General features: G+C 38.3%; 1 protein-coding gene across 7 annotated transcripts in view; it reads left to right on the top strand.

The window, feature by feature from the left end:
• The window catches only part of LOC6038927, a 200,808-nt gene that overhangs the window by 85,366 nt on the left and 92,218 nt on the right, over positions 1–23,224 (top strand). For 2 of the 7 annotated variants that reach the window (XM_038253089.1, XM_038253090.1), the window contains one exon: positions 2,240–2,295. The exons of the other annotated variants lie outside the window; for them this stretch is intronic. The gene's annotated coding sequence lies outside the window, so the exon portion shown is untranslated. The remainder of the gene's footprint in view (positions 1–2,239; positions 2,296–23,224) is intronic. 7 annotated transcript variants of the gene reach the window in all.

Genomic DNA, 23,224 nt, shown 5'->3' with positions numbered 1-23,224 from the left:
TTAGTTGTAACCACATAGTTTATCTGCAGATAGAACAAATAAATTTTGAATGTCTCTTTATAACAAGATTGGTCGTCTTGAACCAATCTACAAATTAATTAAGTAAAATTGTTTTCAAAATGGTGATATGCATTGCAAATGCATTAAAAATTGAAATTTTCATTAATTGTTCTTTAACTACAGAAATATTCATAACTACAAATTCAAACAGTTCTATTTCTCTCCCGACTCTCCCCTAAATCTTCACCGTACCTAACCTCGTTTTGCCCCCCAGGCCAAAACGCCGCGTCCAGGTTCTTGCGCTGGTACGGAACAGCGACGCCGCGATGAGATTTGAAATCAGATATCAATTGTGGAAATTATTTTTCTGTTTCGTGTGTGTATTTATCTCCGGTACCTTCCAGGTACCCACCGTCATAGCTCTTTTTTATCTTTTCTCCTTCGGGGCACACGACCAGGCCACGTGCCCCGTGGACCAACGACGACTACGACCACGGCGTTGGTTTGGGGCTTAAGTACTGTTATTCTAGGATCAAACAATTACGGCTAATGATAAATTATGGACTTCGTTTTTTCTTTGAGGCCGCGACTATGAAGTTGGGCGTTGGACCTCGTTTGAAGTTTGGACGGTTTTTATTTCCAACGTAGTTGTTCCGTTACCGAGTGGTGGCTCGTTGTACTAAATTTAGGTTGTAACTGAATTTGACCCAATAAAATATGAATGCACGGGAATTAGTGACGATGCAAGCTAGAATTAACGAGGTCTTTTGATTCATCTTTTGACGTCAACTGTTGTCTCTTCTGTAATTCAAGTATCAATTCCAATCATGTCGATTAACGTTCAAATTCATCAATCCATTCTAAATTTCACACTCCCAGCTCCAGATTATTAAACTGAAGCACCCATCATAAAGCAATTATCAATCTTTTACGGCCAATTAAACCTCACGCCAGATTCTCCAGCAGAACCCAACCTTAAAGTCCTTTACCTAAAGTCAGCAGCAACAACCATTTTGCGGTCAGATTTCCACGTAATTTGACACCCACCAGCCTCAGCAGCAACGGTTGAGATTCTGTGAAAGTACATTATGCTGGACCATGTAGAGAAGGGGCCAGCTTGAATCTACGAAAAGTCAATTACAAACTCCCCACCCTGCTGCAAAAGGCATCTCAAATGTCAACTCTTGGGTGGGGAAGGAACCTGCGCGCAGCTGGGACGCTTGTTGAACGCTCCCTAGAACTCGATACTGTGCGAAAGTAGTTTTTTTTGCTCTTCTTAGTTTCGTCTGAAAAGTTTTTTAGATGACTTTCGAGTAGTTCTGGGTCTACCAGGGAATGATTTACATTAATGAGTACAATTTGTGAGATTTGTTGAAGAATTCGGGGCAAAAATGTATCAGCTATGACGAAAATCAACCAACTTACCCTGAAAATCAACTCAACACCATCGTTGAATTCCAACTACTGCCCCCATCAGAGATGCAAAGCTAATAAAAGGGTACAAACAGCCACTCAAATGGCAACGAAAAAAAAAAAAGTTCTACAGGTCCCTGCTCCGGTGTCCCTGGAGGTGGTCTACCCGTTTGCATTCGGGACGATGAACGTGGATTAGCTGGGACAGGGCAGGATCGAGTTACGCACCCTTCAATTTGCGTGACAAACTAGCCCCAGCCATCAGTTGCGGCAACATCATCGGACGCAGTGATTGAACTGGATGTCAATCCCGGGCTTGATTGGGTTTCTCATGTTGGGCAGCTGACGATGTTTTGGAGGGGATACGAAAACGAAACTATTGGCACTACGCCCCCCGGGGCATGGCCTTCCTCTAACGTGGGATTTCTGCTCCAGCGCCTCTGACGAGACAGGAGAAACCGGGACCGACGTTTTACTTCACCATCCGATAGAAGCTCAGTGGATAAGGCGGGAATCGAACCCGCGTCTCATAGCATCATCGGGATCGGCAGCCGAAGCCGCTACCCCTGCGCCACGAGACCCACGAGGGGATATTGGAACTAAATTACCTTTTTTTTGCAAATTTGAAAAAAAAAAATGATTGTTTGATCTCTTACAAAGTTTAAAGGGTGCCATAATTTCTATTTAAAAAAATCATACTGAATTGAAATCCACGTGATGCCGCGCGGTTCAAGAAGTATTGAGATCTGATTTGAAGGATTTTTTTCGCTACATAAATGAACATGTGTCTTCAGATGGACTAATTGAATCTTTCTTATCATTGCAGGTAATTGTGAGGACTACAACATTCAAGGATCTTCATCACTAAACATAAAAAAAGAGGTAAATGGTTTGTTTTTCTTGTTCCCATGTCCGGAAAAATAAAATATAATTAATTTATTTTTTTAAACTTGCTTTTCGCACTCTGCCTGTCTGACTTTTTTTTTCAAATTAACGGCTATTGTTTAAAGTGGCCATGGGCAGTTATAACGAAGAAAAAACATTTTGGAGCTGTCGTAATTTTACTCTTACTCAAAATATTGTTCGATGAGCCAAAAAAAAAAAACAATTTTCAAAACTTATTTTCAAAATTTTTGTTTTCTAAACTAAAAAGTCTTTATTCGTATTGAAGAATGTATTTTGAATACCGTCATCTGGGTGAATCGGAACTACAGTCTGAATAGGGACAGTAGTGTTAAGAGCAGTTTACGGTAGCTTAAAATGATTTAGTTTGTTATTTTCATCTAATGAAAATTATATTTAATGTGTTTAAAAATATAAAAATTACCGCCTATTTTTTGGAAACAAATGACGGGGGAGGAGGATAAACAATTTGCAATGGCCTTAAAAAGAAATAAATATCCCTCTTGCACAAAATATCGATATTAAAATTGCTCAAAAATCTATTCATTTATGTTTTGGTGAAATTTAGACCTTTCAAATCTATCGAATGTCTATACAGCAATTCCCCACGAAAACAGCATGGAAAAAAACAAAAGTGCTCGGATCGGGCTCAAAATTTTTTTGGGGGTTCCCTGGCCGAAATAATTAGACCTGATTTTTTTTGTTTGGCCATTAGGGTGACCTACGTCGTGTTAGGGTGGTCTGAAAAATTGCCAATTTCGTCGATTTTCGCAAAAACCACTTTTTTCAGTAAATCATAACTCCGCGTCATTTCATCCGATTTTAGCATTCTTATACGCAAAAGAAAGGTGATAAGTTGGCCTTTCAAAGAAAAATAGTAAGAAAATTCAAAAACCTAGCCTTACATATGAAAAGGGTGTATGAAACTTAAAAATGCCGTTTTGACGGTGTCTGGACCAAAGAGCCTATGCCTGGAAATATTTTTATCAGATCCCCGGAAATTTTTAAGTAACATATCAAAAAGTGGGAGGAGTTCATTAACAGGATTCCGAGTTATGATTTTTTGAAAATAAAATCCGTGTTTTTCGACGCGCCGCGCGCAAAAACCGAAAAATGACGAAATTGGCAAAAAATCAACTTTTTTCACTAAAACTGCGATAACTTCAATAATTTTAAGGGTGACTTAAACATGTCTTGGTACCAAAAGTTGCGTCTTTGAATTACGAAAATTTTGGTACCCAGACATGTATAGGTCATTGCTGAAATTTTTAAGTTATCGCAGTTTTAGTGAAAAAAGTTGATTTTTTGCCAATTTCGTCATTCTCCGGTTTTTGCGCGCGGCGCGTCGAAAAACACGGATTTTATTTTCAAAAAATCATAACTCGGAATCCTGTTAATGAACTCCTCCCACTTTTTGATATGTTACTTAAAAATTTCCGGGGAGTCTGATAAAAATATTTCCAGGCATAGGCTCTTTGGTCTAGACACCGTCAAAACGGCATTTTAAAGTTTCATACGCCCTTTTCATATGTTATGCTAGATTTTTGAAACTTCTTACTATTTTTCTCTGAAAGGCCAACTTATCATCTTTCATTTGCGTATAAGACAATTGAATTCGGTTAAAATGGCGAGGAGTTATGATTTTTCGAAAAAAGTGGTTTTTGTGAAAATCGACGAAAATTGCCATTTTTCAGACCACCCTAACACGCCGTAGGTCACCTTAATGGCCAAACAAAAAAAAAAAAAAACAAACAAAAAATACGGGTCTAATTATTTCGGCCAGGGAACCCCCAGAAAAATTTTGAGCCCGATCCGAGGACTTTTGTTTCTTTTCCATGCTGTTTTTGTGGGGAATTGCTGTATAATGAAAAAATAAATATATCGATTCTCAACCAACTTTTGCACAGAAAAAATGTAATTTCACTTGACACGGAAAAATGCACTGCAAAGAATCACGAGTAAACTCGGTTGATGTAAGCTTGAGATTCTAAGTAATCGTCTTAATCAGACGAAAAATCATTGTTATACGCAAACGGTGAAGAAATGTTACATGATAAATTATGTTCTAGATCAATAATAGAAGTTTAAATGAAGTTGCATGAAAATTTACACAACATAGTATGTAAAATTTGGCAGTGCGTGGCCGAATGGTTACGCTGTCCGCTTTGTAAGCGGATGATTCTGGGTTCGATTCCCATCTGCTGCAACCTTCTATCGGATGAGGAAGTAAAATGTCGGTCCCGGCCTTGGTTGTTAGGCCGTTAAGTCATTCCAGATGTAGGAGTCGTCTCCATGCCATAAGTACAAACAACACACCAAACCAAGCCTACTCCGGTAGAATCGCTGGCGGCGGTTGGACTCGCAATCCAAAGGTCGTCAGTTCAAACACTGGGGTGGAAGGTTCCTTGGAGTAGAAAGAGGTTTGGGTGCTCTCCCCATTCAAGCCTTCGGACTCCTAGGTTCGAGCAGAAACTTGCAATAGAGACCACCAAGACCAAGACCAAGACCCGGGGGTCGTTAATGTGGATGGTTTGATTGAGTATGTAAAATTTAAAATCACATTGATTTTTATTAGATAACGTTGAATTTCATTTAACTAAATTAACTTCATTTCCATTTGATTAACTGTTCCAGTGTAGTGAAAAAAGACATTTTTAATTTAGTGTATAATTTTTTCACCATAAACCTTCTTAAAATCTGAATGTTAAATGATTTGCATAAGTATTACATCATTCATAGAGCAATTACATGAAAAATAAGGAATCGGTTGTACCGGACCCTCTCCGATTTCAATGAAACTTTGTAGGCATGTTAGTCTACGCTTATAAAAGCAATTTTTGTGTATATGGAGCCAGTTTCACTCGATAATGACATTTGGGAAGGGCGTAATTCGTAATTTAGATATTTCTGTACCTCAAAGCCGTTGAATCGTATCAAAAAGTGGTTAAAGACAAACTTGTAGGAAATTTGACGGGCTTTCCGAAAAAAATACACTGAAAGAAAAAAACACGCCACTTTTATGAGATTTTTTAATTTTTAAGTTTAAAAGTCAAATTTGAGGGTGAACCCAAAATTTTTCCGTTCATTTTTTTGTGTGAAAATAACCTAAGATGTCACAAAAAGACTCACCAAAAATACAGGATGGAGCAACTCACCTAAAAAAAATACAAAAATCATTTACTGAAACTGTTTTTTGGAAAAGTGCAAAGTAAAAAATTAAAAGTGAAAATATATTCAGTTTTCAGTTATGAGCAATGCAATTAGCTTATGGGTCATTCCTGCCCAAGTGACCACGCTTCCAACATCGACCTTCAACAAATCTGCTCATATTTGGCATGGGGGTTGTTTTTGCCCCAAAAACAAAGAATCCCAAGTTTTGTGACATTTGGCCCACCCCGTGCCCGTGGCCCCCCCCCCCCCCCCTCTTTTTCTGAGATTTTTTGAAAACCTCATTTTTGAAATGCATTTTGCAAATAGAAAAGTTAACAAAAAGTCAACTTTTGGGTATGGAAATTTGAAGATTTTTGACGTAAAATCGAATGGCGTGCTCAAAATTTACGTACAGCGAATATTTTGACTTTTAAGGCACTTTTCCAAAAAAAAAAAACAGTTTCAGTAAATGATTTTTGATTTTTTTAGGTGAGTAGCTCCATCCTGCAATTTTCGTGAGTCTTTTTGTTACACCTTAGGCTATTCAACTTTAAAATCAAAAAAATTCGTAAAAATGGCATGATATTTTATTTCAGTGTATTTTTTAAACGATGTAACGGCTTCGAGATACAGAAATATTTAAATTACGAATTACAAAACTATTTAAAACGCTTACGCCCTTCCTAAATGTCATTATCGAGTGAAACTGGCTCCATATACAAAAAATAGTTTACAGAAGCGTAGAATAACATGTCTACAAAGCTTCATTCAAATCGTAGAGGGTCAAGAAAAAAGTACCTACAGACTTCAGTTTTGAATTTAAAATTAAATTTGCAGCCAAAAAGTACGAAACGCACAATTTTTTTGATTAATTGCACCGTTTTCAAAATATAGCCAAAGTTTAATGTTAACCGAAAAATTCTAGTTGATTTTTTTTAAATTTTAGAAAATTTGCAGTAAAGTTGTCTTAGAGGCGTTGAACATTGGACCTTTTTTGACTAAAATTCTAAATAAAAAAAATCAAATTATTCACTCTACAGCATTGCCTTGGCGTTCTCGATTGTGAGATTTCTACTCGAAACTAGGTGTTGATTGTTTAGGAAATTGCAATCCAAAAATTCTATGTTTTTTTTTTCAAATCCGTACTTCCATATTTTTCTATGGCTTCAATGTTACTGTTTTTGTCGTCTTGGACATTAACAAAAATTATAAAGTTTTTTTTTGCATGCACCTTTTTTTCTCAACAGTCCTCATTAATACAACTTTGTCGAAGACAGCAAATCGACCGAATTCCTTAAAAAGTTACATATTTTCGAATATGTGTCCCCGTACCATTTTCGTATGAACAGCTTCCAACATTGTACGGAGCCTTGTATGGGTGAACCAATGACACAAAATGTCTTGTTTGGTCATAGGGAAGGCCCTCATATAGTTTGAGCCAATTAAAATTACAAATAAATAAAAATGTTCGAAATCGGCCGATTTCGTAGAGACAAGCTTACCTCAGAAAGTATCTAAGTACTATTCTGTAAGCTTAGTCTAGGTATCTAGGTCTGCTCTCACTAATTTAAATGTTTAAATTCTTAACTGTTAATTTTTTAAGGGTTTATCAAAACCATGCCTTCATGACCTTGGCAATCTTAATCATATTTTTTCAAAATTTATTTTATCTATGGAATGGTTTTAAAATTACCTGTTCTCAGATACCAAGAATATCAATATTTTTAAAGGGGTGCTCAAAGTTGTAATCAACGTTGTAATCTAATAATTGAGACAAAATCATGTTGGTTTTGTAATTTGATGATCTGTGTAGTGCTTTTTTTAATCGAATTTAAACTATAAAAGTTTTATTTTTGATGCGTACAATATTCTTTGTTGATTGCGAGTGAAATATCCCTAATAAAAAGCAAAAATAAATCTAACAAAAAGCAATATTTGCCCAAGGCTTTCGGATATCACAACACCCAGCCAGATTTGATTGATTAGATTAAATTAGCAACACTTTCCTCTGCTCTCTCACTACGGCACAGCTGGCCAGCTGTTCCATCTCAATGAAAACCGTTTTTCCCGTGAAACGAGGTGAAAATGGCAAACCACCACCGCTGCCACAGTACCTAGTCATTGTATCACTTTCTAACTCTTTTCCCTCGGGATAGAGCAACGAAGAAAAACAAAACTAAAACATTGCTGAAAGACCATCATCAGGAGGGGATTCAATCGCCCCTAATCGGAGCTGCAGAAGAATGGCTCTTTTCTCTAAACATAATGACCTGGCGCGAAAAAATCAGCGCACTAATTTGAATAATAACCTATCTTTGTGATATGGTCGCTTTTTTATTATTAGTTTTTTCGCTGCTTTCATTGTTGTTGTTGACGATGTTTCTCACTCTCACTTCTCTCTTCTCGCGGCTGGCTCTTTTATCGCGGGATCGCCATTCATGCTTTGAGCTTTCTTTCGTCATGCTTTTTTGTGAGGTTGTTGTTGCTTAAGTCACTCTTCTTTCTTACCTTGTTTTTATGTGTTTTTCTTGGCAAGATTCCCCTTTTGCTTTCGCGCGACTCAAGGGAACCACTCTGAGCTTTACTAAATAGGTGAGTGGAGTGAATCACTTAAGGTTAGCATAATAATTTTAGCAGTGATTATTTTAACTTGAAAGTTTGTGTTATTTCCTCAAATGATTGCATTGTGAAATGCGACATTATTTTTTTCTAATTTGCGTTTTTTTATTGGATTAATCTTGGCAATCTTTCCCCATCGCTAATCACAAAACCCTCACAAACTGGTGAGAAAACATTAAGGGGTTAGACCCAGGCGAAAGAGGGGGGCTTAAAACATCAACAATTTCACAGTGAGTGATTTTAATCTGCAGGCCGCAGAGTGCTGATTTGTGTCCATTTCTGTTGCCGCTTGTCTTGCCGTGTGTTGTTCAGCCAGATTAAGGGTGAGGTGTAGTGTTGGCCACAGGGAGAAAATAGGTCTTAGATCTCCCTTTTCTAACGGGATTGGCGGATCTTGTTGGAAGGTTTATAAATTTCTTCTGAAACTTTCTGCTGCGATATTTCAATATCAATCTTCAGACTTGAACTGAAATTGTTGTGTTTTTTGATTGCCTTTTCGAACTCGCTTTTTAAGTTCAATAATTACAAAAAAGCTAAAAAAAATGTTGCCTGTTTTTTTGATTGTTTAAAAAAGAGCATAATATTCAACTTCTAGACCTGGAAAAATAGGGGAGATCATGCCAATTAAATAGTTACAACGTTCTTATTTATGCACTTCAACCTACCTACAGTATGTAAAAAAAGTATTTACACCCCTTGGGCACTATGCACATATTGTGATGAAACATCTAAACAATTTAATGTTGACAGAAACCTAGTACTACGTTTTGTTCAGAAACTCATGCCAGACATTTTGCTACAAAAGCTCATGAAAAGATGATTTCTATAAAAGTTATATAACAAATACTATTACGAAACTAAAAAAGGTGCAAAAAAAGTTTGTACACCTTTCGAAAAATTAACATTAATAATGTTATTTGTTGACAAATCACCATAAATCCAGTCTCCCAACTTCAAATAGGTATCCTTGACTGATTTATAAAATAATTTGGATTGAATATAAAGTTTACTAACAACTTAGTATAAAAGTTTATATAACTCTGGAAATTCTATATAAAACTTATCTAAACTTAATTTTGCAAACTTTTAATTCAACTAAATGTCAATATATTACCATATAATTGCTAAATAAACATTTTGGAGAGGGTATAACACCGTTTTTGGGGTATTTGTATCGATAGAATAGATTTTTCGTTGGAATTTCGTACCAATCCGGAATTACGTCGTCGGAAAATCCGCCGGCATCCGAACCGGTCCACAATTCTTAAGTCAACCTATGTGGCATCGGAAAGGGCATAAAATTTCCGATCTTTTGATACCCATACATCTAGGTTTTCTATAAAACCCACGATTTAAAATACCTAGGTAAAAACGTTGTTATGGTTTTGTTTGAGCAATCTGCCAAAAATGTATGGAATTTCGTAATTTTTGTTCTCGTGGATCAAACTTACTTTTGCCCAGGTATTTAAAAACGTGGGTTTTATAGAAAACCTAGATGTATGGGTATCAAAAGATCGGAAATTTTATGCCCTTTCCGATGCCACATAGGTTGACTTAAGAATTATGGACCGGTTCGAATGCCGGCGGATTTTCCGACGACGTAATTCCGGGTTGGTACGAAATTCCAACGAAAATCTATTCTATCGATACAAATACCCCAAAACGGTGTTATACCCACTCCAAAATGTTTATTTAGCAATTCTATGGTAATATATTGACATTTAGTTGAATTAAAAGTTTGCAAAATTAAGTTTAGATAAGTTTTATATAGAATTTCCAGAGTTATATAAACTTTTATACTAAGTAGTTAGTAAACTTTATATTCAATCCAAATCATTTTTTTAATCAGTCAAGGATGCCTATTTGGAGTTGGGAGACTGGATTTATGGTGATTTGTCAACAAATAACATTATTAATGTTAATTTTTCGAAAGGTGTACAAACTTTTTTTGCACCTTTTTTATTTTCGTAATAGTATTTGTTATATAACTTTTTATAGAAATCATCTTTTCATGAGCTTTTTGTAGCAAAATGTTTGGCATGAGTTTCTGAACAAAACGTAGTACTAGGTTCCTGTCAAACTTTAAATTCTTTACATGTTTCATCACAAAATGTGCATAGTGCTCAAGGGGTGTAAATACTTTTTTTTACATACTGTAAATACTAACATAGTTACTTACATAACTTACATAATATCTTATAAACTTACTTTTTTGTGTGTACTTACATACAAACTATTTTACTTACTTACTTACTTACTTACTTACTTACTTACTTACTTACTTACTTACTTACCTTGCTTGCCTTACCTCTACTTGCCTCACTTGCTCACTTGCGCTCACTTGCTCACTTCACTTACTTACCTTACCACTTACTTACTTACTTACTTACTTACTTACTTACTTACTTACTTACTTACTTACTTAGGCTTCATCCATAATGTACGTCACGTTAAATTCAGTAAAAATTTAACTCGTTAAACCGTTGCATGATAAATTTTTAAAAATATTATTTTAAAATAGAGATAACAATATTTTTTACATTAATCTTTTACAGGAGTGATTGGAAATCAACTTTTTACTGGATTTAATAAATTTTCTGTGATATTAAACTTTGTGATTTTCTACATGTATGTTACTCCTTAAGCAATGTAATTTTTTGCAATTCCGTCGTGAAACTAATTACTATTCCTGTCATTCTTGAACGACGAAACAGCCTACTTTTCTGTACCAAAAATAACAGAATCGAATAGTAACCCTTTTCAAAACAAATGCTGAAAAGTTCTACTTTTCAGCACTGAAATGGATGGTAAAAAGTAGAACTTTTCAGCACTTGTTTCAAAAAGTTATACTTTTCAACATTTTTTTTTAATTAAACGATTCATTGACTCAATGCATGGACATTTATCCTATAAATCTGTTTAAAGGGTGTTTGCGGAATTGCAAAAAACGTTGTATGGAACTCGTTGCAAAACTTGATTTTTTCATCACTCGTCGTAAGTAGAACTTTTCAGCATTTATTTTGAAAAGTGTTGCTATTCGATTCTGTTATTTTTGGTACAGAAAAGTAGGCTGTTTCGTCATTCAAGAATGACAGGAAGAGTAAGTAGTTTCACGACGGAATTGCAAAAACTACTATTTCGTCATTTGAAAATTACATGAAAAGTATGTAATTTCACAATTATCTTAATGCGGATTGCTGAAAATATTCTTAAATGTTAAGAGAAACCCGATTTTTGTAATTTTTGTAGGATTCATGCAGAGTTAGTTGTGTAAAAATTCAAAACCAAAGAGCTTGATCATATAAATTACTGTTAGTAATTAGCCCGATCTCTGTCGCATCCCCGTTGGGCACCCCTGGCTGGGACCCCCTCCCTGGGCACCGAATTTGTCCACGCGCCTCATTCGCGGCGCTAGCCGGGATACTAGTAACCATTGGAGAGATCGGGTAACCAACCCCGGTGGGAACTATGGTAGTATGCTGACAGGGAAGGGGGGCTCCATCCTCTTCGGAGGGTGTAGCTATGCCGTTAGGCCTCGTGAGAAAGGCCCCCGTTACGGTGTCGAGAGAAAACCGGAGCTGGGTCTCGGTAGCTTCAAAGTGGCAGCCCCACCCCGAGACTAGGTATCGCAGCCCCAATCCGGCTGCATACCGAAAACCACATCATTACGAACAATCAAGAAGGAATAAGGATCCGGAACAAACGGCATAGACCTAGGCACGAAAAGGACACCGATTGGAAACTCGGGACATGGAACTGCAGATCGCTACGTTTCGATGGGTATGAGTACGCTCTGTTGAATGAGCTCAAACCCCGCAACTTCGATGTTGTAGCACTGCAGGAGATGTGCTGGAAGGGAGCGAAGATGTGGGAGGATGATGCTTTGGAGCTCACCATGTACCAGAGCGGCGGAGCCGAAAACAAGCTGGGAACCGGCTTCATAGTGTTGGGCAAGATGCGGAGTCGTGTGATAGATTGGGAGCCGATCGACGACCGGATGTGTAGATTGAGGATTAAAGGCCGTTTCTTCAACTATCACATCTTCAACGTACATTGCCCACACGAGGAATCATCCGATGCCGAGAAGGAAGCGTTCTACGCGAAGCTGGAGCAGAAGTTCGACAGCTGCCCGCAGAGGGACGTCAAGATCGTCATCGGAGATATGAACGCCCGCATAGGAAGGGAGGAGATGTACAAGCCGGTGATCGGGCCGAACAGCCTGCACACCGTCACGAACGACAACGGCCAGCGGTGCATCAACTTCGCAGCCTCCCGCGGTATGGTGGTACGGAGCACATTCTTCCCCCGGAAAGACATCCACAAAGTCACCTGGACATCGCCTAATCAACGAACAAAAACACAAATCGACCACGTCCTCATCGACGGCCGATTCTTCTCGGACATACGGAACATCCGCACGTACCGCGGTGCGGATATCCACTCGGACCACTACCTGGTGGGTGCAAGCATGCACTCAAAACTGTCGACGACGTACCACCGACGACGGAGCCGGCTCCCACCGCCGTTCAACACCGAGCGGCTGCAGGACACGGCTGCGGCTCAGCACTACGTGCAGCAGCTGGAAGCGAGCCTGCCAACGGAGGAGGAACTCGGCGCTGCCTCGCTCAACGATGGATGGAGCAGAATATGCTCGGCCATCGGCAGTGCCGCTGAAGCCGCGCTAGGTAGTACGGTCCGAGTTGGAAAGCAGCGCTGGTTCGACGAGGAGTGCCAGCGGCTACTTGACGAGAAGAAAGCAGCTTATGCGGTGAAGCTGAGAGCTGCAACTGATGAGAACGTGGCCAGATACAAACAAGCGCTGAAACAGCAAAGAACGGTTTTCAAGCTCAAGAAGCGCTAGCTGGAAGATCGCGATCGCGCCGAAATGGAGCAGCTGTTCCGGCAGAACGAGACGCGAAAGTTCTACGAGAAGGTTAACCGGTCCCGCAAAGGCTATGCACCGCAAGCCAACACTTGCCGGGACGCCGAGGGAAACCTTCTTATGGACAAAGGCGAGGTGTTGAACAGGTGGCAGCAGTTCTTCAACGAGCACCTCAACGGCGATGTAGCGCATGGAGACGGCTTTGAAGCCCAACTTGGACCGCCCGCTGCTGACGAACAGTTCCCGGCACCTGATCTGGAGACGGTGAAGAAGGAGATCAGGCAGCTGAAGAACAACAGGGCCGCCGGTAAAGATCGGTTACCCGGTGAGCTCTTCAAATATGGAGGAGAGCAGTTGGCGAGGGCGATCCACTTGGTGATTTCTAAGATCTGGAGGGAGGAGAAACTACCAGAAGAATGGATGGATGGTGTCGTGTGTCCCATCTACAAAAAGGGCGATAAGCTGGACTGCGGCAACTACCGCGGCATCACGCTTATCAACGCGGCCTATAAAATCCTCTCCCAGATCCTCTGCCGTCTGCTGACACCGTACGCACGGAGGTTCGTGGGCCCCTATCAAGCGGGGTTTACTGGCGCTCGGGCCACCACGGACCAAATTTTCTCGCTCCGGCAGATCCTCGAGAAATGCCGTGAGTACAACGTGCCCACACATCACATCTTCATCGATTTCAAGGCAGCGTACGATACAGTCGACCGCGAACAGCTATGGCAGGTCATGCACGAGAACGGATTTCCGGACAAACTGACTCGGCTGATCAAGGCTACCTTGGATCGTGTGATGTGTCACGTGCGAGTGGCAGGGGAGCTAGCGGACCCCTTCCAATCGCACCAAGGGTTACGACAAGGTGACGGCTTATCCAATGCGCTGTTCAACATCGGGCTTGAGGGAGTTGTGCGAAGAGCGGGTATAGACACGAGAGGCACGATTTGCAACAGGACAGTCCAACTTCTTGCTTATGCGGACGACATTGACATTATAGCGAGAGACCTAGAGACGGTGAAAAGGGTTTACACCGCCTTAAAGACGCAAGCAGGACGAATTGGATTGGCCATGAATACGATGAAAACAAAGTACATGAAAGGGAGGGGCTCAAAGGACGTTGACCCCCCAAGACTCACCCCTTTAGCTGTGGATGGCGATGTGCTGGAGGAGGTGAGCGAATTCGTGTACTTGGGATCGCTGGTAACGGCCGACAACGACACCAGCTTAGAGATCCGGACTCGTATCCACTCCGCGAATCGCGCCTACTTTGGATTACGGAAAACCTTGACATCTGATCGAGTGCAACGCGCCACGAAGCTGACCCTGTACAAGACACTGATTAGACCGGTTGCCCTCTATGGCCACGAGACCTGGACGCTGCGGCAAGAGGACGAACGAGCCCTTGGAGTTTTCGAACGGAAGGTGCTGCGAACGATCTACGGTGGAGTACGTACAGCTCAGAACGAGTGGCGAAGGCGCATGAACCACGAACTGCACGCGCTGCTGGGAGAACCGACAATCGTTACCCTGGCGAGAATCGGGAGGCTCAGGTGGGCCGGCCATGTCGCGAGGATGGACGAAGACCATCCTGTCAGGATGCTCTTTGACCGCGCGCGACCCGATGGCGGCACAGGCCGAAGAGCAGGAGCACAGCGTGCACGATGGGGAAATCAGATCGAGGCGGACCTAAGAAAGATCTGCAACCTAGGAGACTGGCGAGCTGCAGCCCAGAACCGAGCAACATGGAACAACCTTCTTGATACAGCACGGGCACCGCGTATGGTGTTCTAAGCTGATTGGTATGGTATGTATGCCTCATTCGCGCTCATCAGTTTAAGTCGGTGAAGTGAAGTTTGCTTTTTTTTGTATGTTTAAAACGTTTGCTCGAGTGTATGTTTTCCTTTACCTACTGAACTACTAACGAAAAAAAAGAAGTTTGTCTAACCGCGTGGCCACAACCGGTGCCGTTTCTTGGGGTCTTGTTTTTCTTCTTCTTGTTGTTTTCTTCTCGTGGTTGTTGTTGATGTTTTTCTGCCATAATTTGCCGGGGTCGTTAAATGGAGCTGGAGCGTTTCGAGTCAGTTTCTAGTGAGGACACGCCACGCCATCGTGGTTGGCCCCCCTTTGAGTGATGTATGTTTGACTTCTTTACTTTGTTAACTTATATGTAAAATTATCTGTTGTCTTTCATTTATGTGTATTTGTATTGTATTGTATTATTTCTTGTTTTAAATGTTTTAATATTCAATCCAATTTAAAACATCGAGACCTAAAGGGCCAAAGGTAGCACCCATCAGCAGAGCATCAGAGAGAAGCATAAAAACTCGAACCATCAAGAAACGCGGGCTAATCACGAAAATGAACCGCCGTCAATGGGCTCTTGCCGGTGGTTTGATATTTTAATTCGATGGATTCATTGAACATTGTGATGATGGCTTCGGCAGGCTTGTTGTTTTTTTATGGTACCATGCTTGAGGCCCTCATTAGACCCGCTGACGATGCTGGATGGCCGTGACGAGATGGGTTCGTCTGGGGGGAGACAAACGAATCTGGGACAAATTTTCTGCACAGTTCAGGTAGATTTGCTTTAGAGTTCAGCGATGTTGGGAAGAGGAGTGTAAGTTTGAATAATTTCAGTACTTTATAATTTCTAAAACTCTCTTAAGCTGTTATTTTTCTAAAAAATATGCAACTTTGTTTTTTTTATAAGAAACGGAAAGCATAGCAAAAATAGGATTGATTTTGGAAGTTGACAAATATTCTTGTTGATTTTACAGCTTTTGGATGTAATTTTTCATTAATTAATGAGAAATTTGTGAAATTACATGTAAGTTTATGTAAAATTAAAAAAAAATCATGGAAGATTTTACAGTTTTTCACACAAATATAAGATGGTTTATTACCATTTTCAGCAGCATCCATTAGAGTGCTGAATAGTGGAGCTTTTCAATATTTGTATCGTAAAGTAACCATTCCGGTACTGTTTTGAAGTTTGACACTTATAATATAAGATACAAAAGAGAAGCGTTTCATGAACGTATACTGTAAAGTATCCGTATTTGTTGTGCTATCTTGTCGCACGGACATGCGTCACTGTTCGACCTTAAGAGATTCTTAAAATTCGATTTTAATCCTGAGATATTCAATTAAAACAGAAAAAATACGTGCATTGTTGTATCTTTTTATATGAAAGAAGTTTCAAGCTTATCGTGCTACCTTGGCACATCCTGAATATTGCTGTAAGTGCGACAACTGGCCAAAGGGATTTCAGGTCAGAACCGAGTTAGATGAATGCTGAAAAAATATGTTTGCAGCTAGTTCCATACAACATTTTCTGCAATTCCGAAAATTACCCTATAGATGGAATCATAAGTCACATGTTTATTAGGGTGCCCAGAAAAAATGACCCCCTGCTCCACAAGTGGAAGACGGTTTACTGGGTTATTATAAGCATCTGTGCAAATTTTGAGCGAAATTGGTTGAGATTAACCCATTGATATCCAACCCTAAAATTGGTTAAAAATAAGTTTTTCATGCAAAAATGACTTTTTCAAATCGCTAATAACTTGTCAGGATCAAGTTCTACAGCTTTGGTCTGTTCTACAAAGTTGTAGAACATAAAATTTTCGATAAGAATCTCTCTTTTGTAAATATTTGGATGGAAGTAGCGCACCGTGCAGATCAAAACCATAAGAAAGTTTTCAATTTTTCCCATACAAACTTCACCTTTGAGTATCAATGGGTAACTATTGACCAGAGTCCTAAAATAGTTTAAGGAACAAAAATCAGCTTGTGGAGCGAGGTTTCGAGAAAAAGTCCCATGTTCTGTGCACCCTAATGTTCATTTATTTTGTCGATTATCCGTTAAGCTGAAAAAAAATGTTGAAAAGTATTACTTTTCTAAACAAGTGCTGAAAAGTTAAACTTTTCAGCAGCGACTTCAGTACTAAAAAAAGCACTTTTCAGCATTTATTTTGAAAAGTTTGAAAAAAGGCTTTTTTATCGTTCGAGAATGGCAGGAAAAGTAAGTAGAGCAACTCTTTACGAAATCGGCCGATTTCGACAATTTTTATTTTTTGTATTTTTTGATTTGACTTAAACTTTGTGGGGGCCTTCCCTATGACCAAATAAGCCATTTTGCGTCATTGATTCACCCATACAAGTCTCCATACAATTTTGGCTGCTGTCCATACAAAAATGGTATGTAAATATTCAAACAACTTTAACTTTTGAGTGAATTTTCTGATCAATTTGGTGTCTTCGGCAAAGTTGTAGGTATTGTTGAGGACTATTGAGACAAAATAGGTACGCGGAAAATTTTTTTGCAGATTTTTTAATCAACTTTTTTTGTCCACTAAAACTCAATTTCTCAAATTACGTTTTTTTTTGATTTTCGAGATTTTTTGATATGTTGTACGGGACAAAAATCCGCAACTTTTGAGCCAGAGAGAAACATGGCCAAAAAATCTGCCGCCGAGTTATGAATTTTTGAAAAAAACAGTGATTTTTGGAAAAAAAATCGAAGTTTCATGCAAAATCAAGTTTGACATTATTTTTTAATGCAAAATTGAATTTGCAATCGAAAAGTACAACACAGATTTTTTCATAAAGGGCTCCATTTTCAAGATATAGCCACCGAAAGTTTGATTTTAGCGAATTATTTGCAATTTTTCAATTTTTAAAATATTGACCATAAGTGACCGTTTCTAAAAATATTTTTTTCGAGAAGTTCAGAAAATTTACTACAAAATTGTTTAAGAGACATTGAAGATTGGACCTCGGGTGCTGAGATAGAGCCGCTTTAAGAAAAAGAAACACGAAAATTGAAGTTTTTTTAATCTCACCGAAATAACCCTTCATTTTCTAATGACGATATCTCATCAACTAATGGTCCGATTATCAATGTTTATACATGAAACATTCGTGAAATTTTCCGATTTTTTCGAAAAAATATTTTGAAAATTTTTAAATCAAGACTAACATTTTAAAAGGGCCAAACATTGAATATTACGCCCATTTAAAATGCCAGTCTTGATTTAAAAAATTCCAAAATATGTTTTTCGAAAAGATCGGAAAATTTCACGAATTTTTCATGTTTGAAAATTGAACATCGGACCATTATTTGCTGAGATATGGTCATTAGAAAATGGTGGGTGTTTTTGGTGAGGTTAAGAAAACTTCAATTTTCGTGTTTCTTTTTCTTACAGCGGCTCTATCTCAGCAACCCAAGGTCCACTCTTCAATGTTTCTTAGACAATTTTTTTGCAAATTTTCTGAACTTCAAAAAAATATTTTTAGAAACGGTCTTTGATGGTCACTATTTTTAAAAATTGAAAAACTGCATATATATCGCTAAAATCAAACTTTCGGTGGCTATATCTTGAAAACGGAGCCCTTTATCAAAAAAATTGTAAAGTACTATTCGATTGAAAATTCAATTTTGTATTAAAAAATAATGTCAAATTTGTTTTTGCATAAAACTTCGATTTTTCCAAAAACTCATTATTTTTTCAAAAATTTATAACTCGGCGGCAGATTTTTTGACCATGTTTCTCCATGGCTCAAAAGTTGCGGATTTTGTCCCCTAAAACATATTAAAAAATCTCGAAAATTAAAAAAATACGTATTTTGGGAAATTGAGTTTTAATGAAAAAAAAAATGATTAAAACATCTACAATTTTTTTTTTCGTGTACCTATTTTTTCTCAAAAGTCCTCAACAATACCTACAACTTTGCCTAAGACACCAAATTGATCAGAAAATTCACTTAAAAGTTAAAGCTGTTTGAACATTTACATACCATTATTGTATGGACATCAGCCAAAATTGTATGGTGACTTGTATGGATGAACCAATCACACAAAATAGTTTATTTGGTCATAGGGAAGGCCCCACAAAGTTTGAGCCAAATCAAAAAATACAAATAAAATCCATTTCCGGTTTTGGTTGAGAATTGTTCAGTAGTTGCACGACGGGAGGGCAAAAAAGAAGTTTTCTCTACGTCACCAAAAAAGCTTCGAATTTTGAGTGATGATGACTCAGCAACTATGTGTCCGATATTTGATGTCAAAAATGAAACTTTCACGAAATTTTCTGATCCTTTGAATAAAAATATTTATCTGTTGAGAAATTGAGATTTTTCAGAGATGATGATCATTTGAGCCTCTCACCTTGTTTGTTCTTTGAAACGATCAGTAATCGATGATTCGTGAGCTTACCTGGATATTTATGTAGAATTTCACAAACTCTAAAAATGCTTCGCATGACATATTACTGAACAACAAATGTGGAGTCCTTTACATCGAGGAGCAGCCGATTGATTGTTTTGATAATTTGGCACACTTGTCGACTTTAAATTAAAGAAGTAGCATCAAGAAAAAAGCAATTGAAAAGCCATAACCGAATCCTCTGTCACACTTTATTCAATTACCACTCAAGCTCCTGCTACCAAGATGAAACTGCTGAAAATGTTTCAAAAAAGAATCTTAATTGAACATTCCGCCGGACACCATCACCAGGGGCACCGTTTCCAATTTCCGTCTTCTCAGCAACAACCGCACAAAAAAAGGTAGCGCCCACACGTGGGTGGCAAAAATTCCGTTGAAAATCAAATCCTGCCCTTAATTGGTTTCGTTACCACCTCGGGAATTTTTCATCACCTACGGCAACGAGCAAAAAAAAAAACATAATAAAAGCATTTGCTCCAGAATTTGTGTGTGAGTGTGTGCAAAATGTGGTGGCGGAAATTAATTTAATTGTCGAAAAGATTCCCAGCTTTCGTCGACTTCCCACACCGTGGACTTGGAAACGACCCGTGTTAAACGCCTGTATCGGCCCCATTTTTAGCAAATCATTTTCTCATCAACAGTTTATTCTCGTCTCGACAGCTCCGGAATCAACGCAGACCACGATGATGACGCCCTTTTTTTTGGTGGGCGAGGAAAGCTTCCACTAATGTTGTAGACTTTGAGCAACATCCCACCTGGCCGTGGGGGTCTTCCCCATACGGCCGTGTGATTTTGCATGGTTTTCCTGCGTTTTCTTGGAAGATTCCGCCGACCTGCTGAGTGCTGGGTGTTGAAGGGCGTTGATTCTAGGAAGCAGCCTTCCGCAAAATGAGCCAGCGAGTTTGCGTTTTCTTGATGGCGGTGATTTAGCTTCTGAGTGGGGGAGCAAATGTTTCAACAGGTAGGCCCGCTGCTAACGGGGAGCGAAAGCACAACTTTTTCCGCTCGGGATATTCTTTTCTTGGAAGAAACTTTGAAGGCAGATGATTAACTAGCAAAGCAACATGTTTGAAACTTTTTGAAAAATGAAACATCATGCTTTTAAGCAAATTTGACGCAGCTAAAATTGGCACTTTTAGCTTCAAAAAAAAAAAAACGTTACTTCAATTTTAAAGCATTTTTTTTAGTTACTACAAGTCAAAGTCAAGACGGGACCCGTGGTGTAGGGGTAAGCGTGGTTGCCTCTCACTCAGTCAGCCTGGGTTCAATCCCAGTCGTTCCCGGTGGCATTTTTCGAGACGAGATTTGTCTGATCACGCCTTTCGTCGGACGGGGAAGTAAATGTTGGTCCCGGTCTAACCTAATGGTAAGGTCTTTAGCTCAGCCCAGGTGTAGGAGTCGTCTCCCCGGGTCCTTTCCCGGTGGAAACATCATTCAACATTATTTCAGTGAAATTAAAGTTTCAGAAGATTCGTTGGAACATCCTTCACCACCTGGTGCTAATATCTCGTTTTTGACAAAAGTGGATGTTAGCCTATTTTTCAATGGTAAGGAACACGATAGTTTAATCAAAACGCTAGGTTAAATGTAGGTTCAATGTGAAAATAAAGCAAAAGTTTTCATTAGCAACCCACAAAAAATAATTAGAAGTATGGGTTTACAGATTCAACCATAATTACATTACCCATAGCTGTAAACAGGATACCGTAAAACGTGACTTTGATAGCCGGGGTGACTTCGATAGGTTTGAGGTTTCAAGCACAAGCATAGGTGCCCACCCGCAGTTGCTACTCCGTTATTGAAGATGAGTTGGAGCTATCTTTCCTCGCTTCGCAACTTCACAAAGGCCCCTATCATGCTGATCAATACCAGCGCCGGCCACGATCAATGGTAGGGTCACGGGGAAGTGGATGGGAATGTTAGTCCGATACTTGAGTGATAGAGACCGCCCAATCGACTGCATCTCCGACAAAGTATTACATGAGTTTTGAGGGGGTTAGTAGATGGGTATGAGGTCAGGATTCACGAGTGGCAGTGATGTGACCATGAGCATTTTGTTTATCGGTTGAAAATTTTAAATCTTAGGCAATCGGCTGCCGAAAGATAATAATTGATTATTTGAAAAGTTTTTCATCGAACGCGTGCCAACCGAGCAGTAGTGCTATGGGCTGGATTTATCAGTATATTTTTACTGCTTGTATAAGTTAGATAACGCGAGCAAATTCCAAAAATAGAAAATAAAAGACGCTTTACTCTTCATAAAATGGATAGTTTGATGAGTTAATACTAAAACTGCCAGTTGGAATAAATTATTACGATCAACGAATATAAACGAAAAGAAAACAGGACACCACGTAACCGATAGTAATGAAATTAAAACAATAACTTAAACGAAACCGGCGTGCCTTCCAATCAACGATTCATTATTGTTTGATGATATAACCAGAAAGTGAAACATAATCGTTGCCTTCCGATCTTCGACGCTTTGAGATGGACTAAATTTTAAAATCAATCCCGTATTTTTTTACTTCTAACCGTCGGCGTGCCATCCGAGCAACGATGGTATGGAAAGGGCTTTCAAAACGAAATGAAATTTTAAGTAACGTATTCTTCACTATCATGTAAATCTCACGACAAAAATGCGAAACAAAAATCACACCAAAAAACCATTTTCAGAGGGTTATCTCCTCCTCGCAGCACACAATTCACGATAAAAATCACTTCGATAGGTTTGACATTTTTCCGCAAAATGAAGAGTACAAATTAAATTCGCACGGAATGCTATGGAATCATACTGACCATGGTAGAGAAGTGTTCAACGTACCTCAAGAAGAAGTTTTCTTAAAATTTTGAAAAGTTCAAAAAGTTAGTTAACTTTATTTAAGAAAATTTTAATGTGTTAATGATTTTCTCAATGAATGTGTCATGATTTTCTCAAGGAACATTGTATCGATTCGGAAAACGGAATGCAATTTTGGATTCTTTAAACGATTTTCCACTAGAAGAAGGTACAATATGATTGTAAATAATAAATACTTTGTATTTTGAAAAATATTTCAAAAAAATCTTCAAATTTATTAGTATTTTCAGTGGAACAAATTTTATATAAATTGTGAAAACTTTTTTTTCGTGCTTCAAATTCAGTTGAAAATGAAATATTAATCGATAATTTTATAAATAAAATAAGTTTTAACAAATTCTGGACTAAATCGTGAGTTTTAAAAATTTTACCTAAAATTTAAATGTATTTTGTTAAAAGGCAAATACATTTAGTTGACTAGAAATAAAAACTTTTTTTTTTCTTAAAAACTATATTAGCATCCTTAGTGTTGTAACAATTAACTCAAAAAAAATAGAACACCTTAAATCTGATTTTAATAAGAAAAACTATGACTATTACCCCGGAATTCAAAATAAGAATTTTCATCGCAACTATTTTTTTTAACAATATTGAAAAAACTTTTTTTCAATTTTATTTTAAAATAATAATCTTGAGAAAAATTAAAACAGTTGGAAAATGTTCCAAAAATAAATTGAAATCCTATTAATGTCACCCCGATTTACGGCATTTGTGATTAGTTGGATAGTAGAAACCTGAATAGTAGATCAGTTTAGATCAATAATAAAACAATAATAAAAAGTTAAATTGGAATGGTTCTTAATTTATACAATTTTTTGCTGAGATTGTTCCAGATATAGCGTACATGTAAAAAAAATGGTGCTTTTTGAAGGTGTAAAAAAATGAAGCTTTAATTTGACCTCTTTTGTGATGTTATATTACCTATATTTACACTGAAAAAGCTATATTATACCGGCAAAGAGGTAAATTTAAACACATTTTATTGGACATAAAAGAGATGCAATATTGTCATGATTTTTTTTAACTGTGTAGTTTGAAAATGGAAAGTTGTACACAATTTTCACGAAACTTCTTTTTCTTGTAAAACGTTGGGGTGGTGCCGGAAAGAAGTAAGTGGACCGATTTGAAAATCGGGGATTTTGCATTTGATGATGGTATCAACAGCTTC

The sequence above is a fragment of the Culex quinquefasciatus genome, chromosome 2, assembly GCF_015732765.1.
Source record: "Culex quinquefasciatus strain JHB chromosome 2, VPISU_Cqui_1.0_pri_paternal, whole genome shotgun sequence".
NCBI lineage: Eukaryota > Metazoa > Arthropoda > Insecta > Diptera > Culicidae > Culex > Culex quinquefasciatus.
This window is presented reverse-complemented; position numbering and strand designations above follow the sequence as displayed.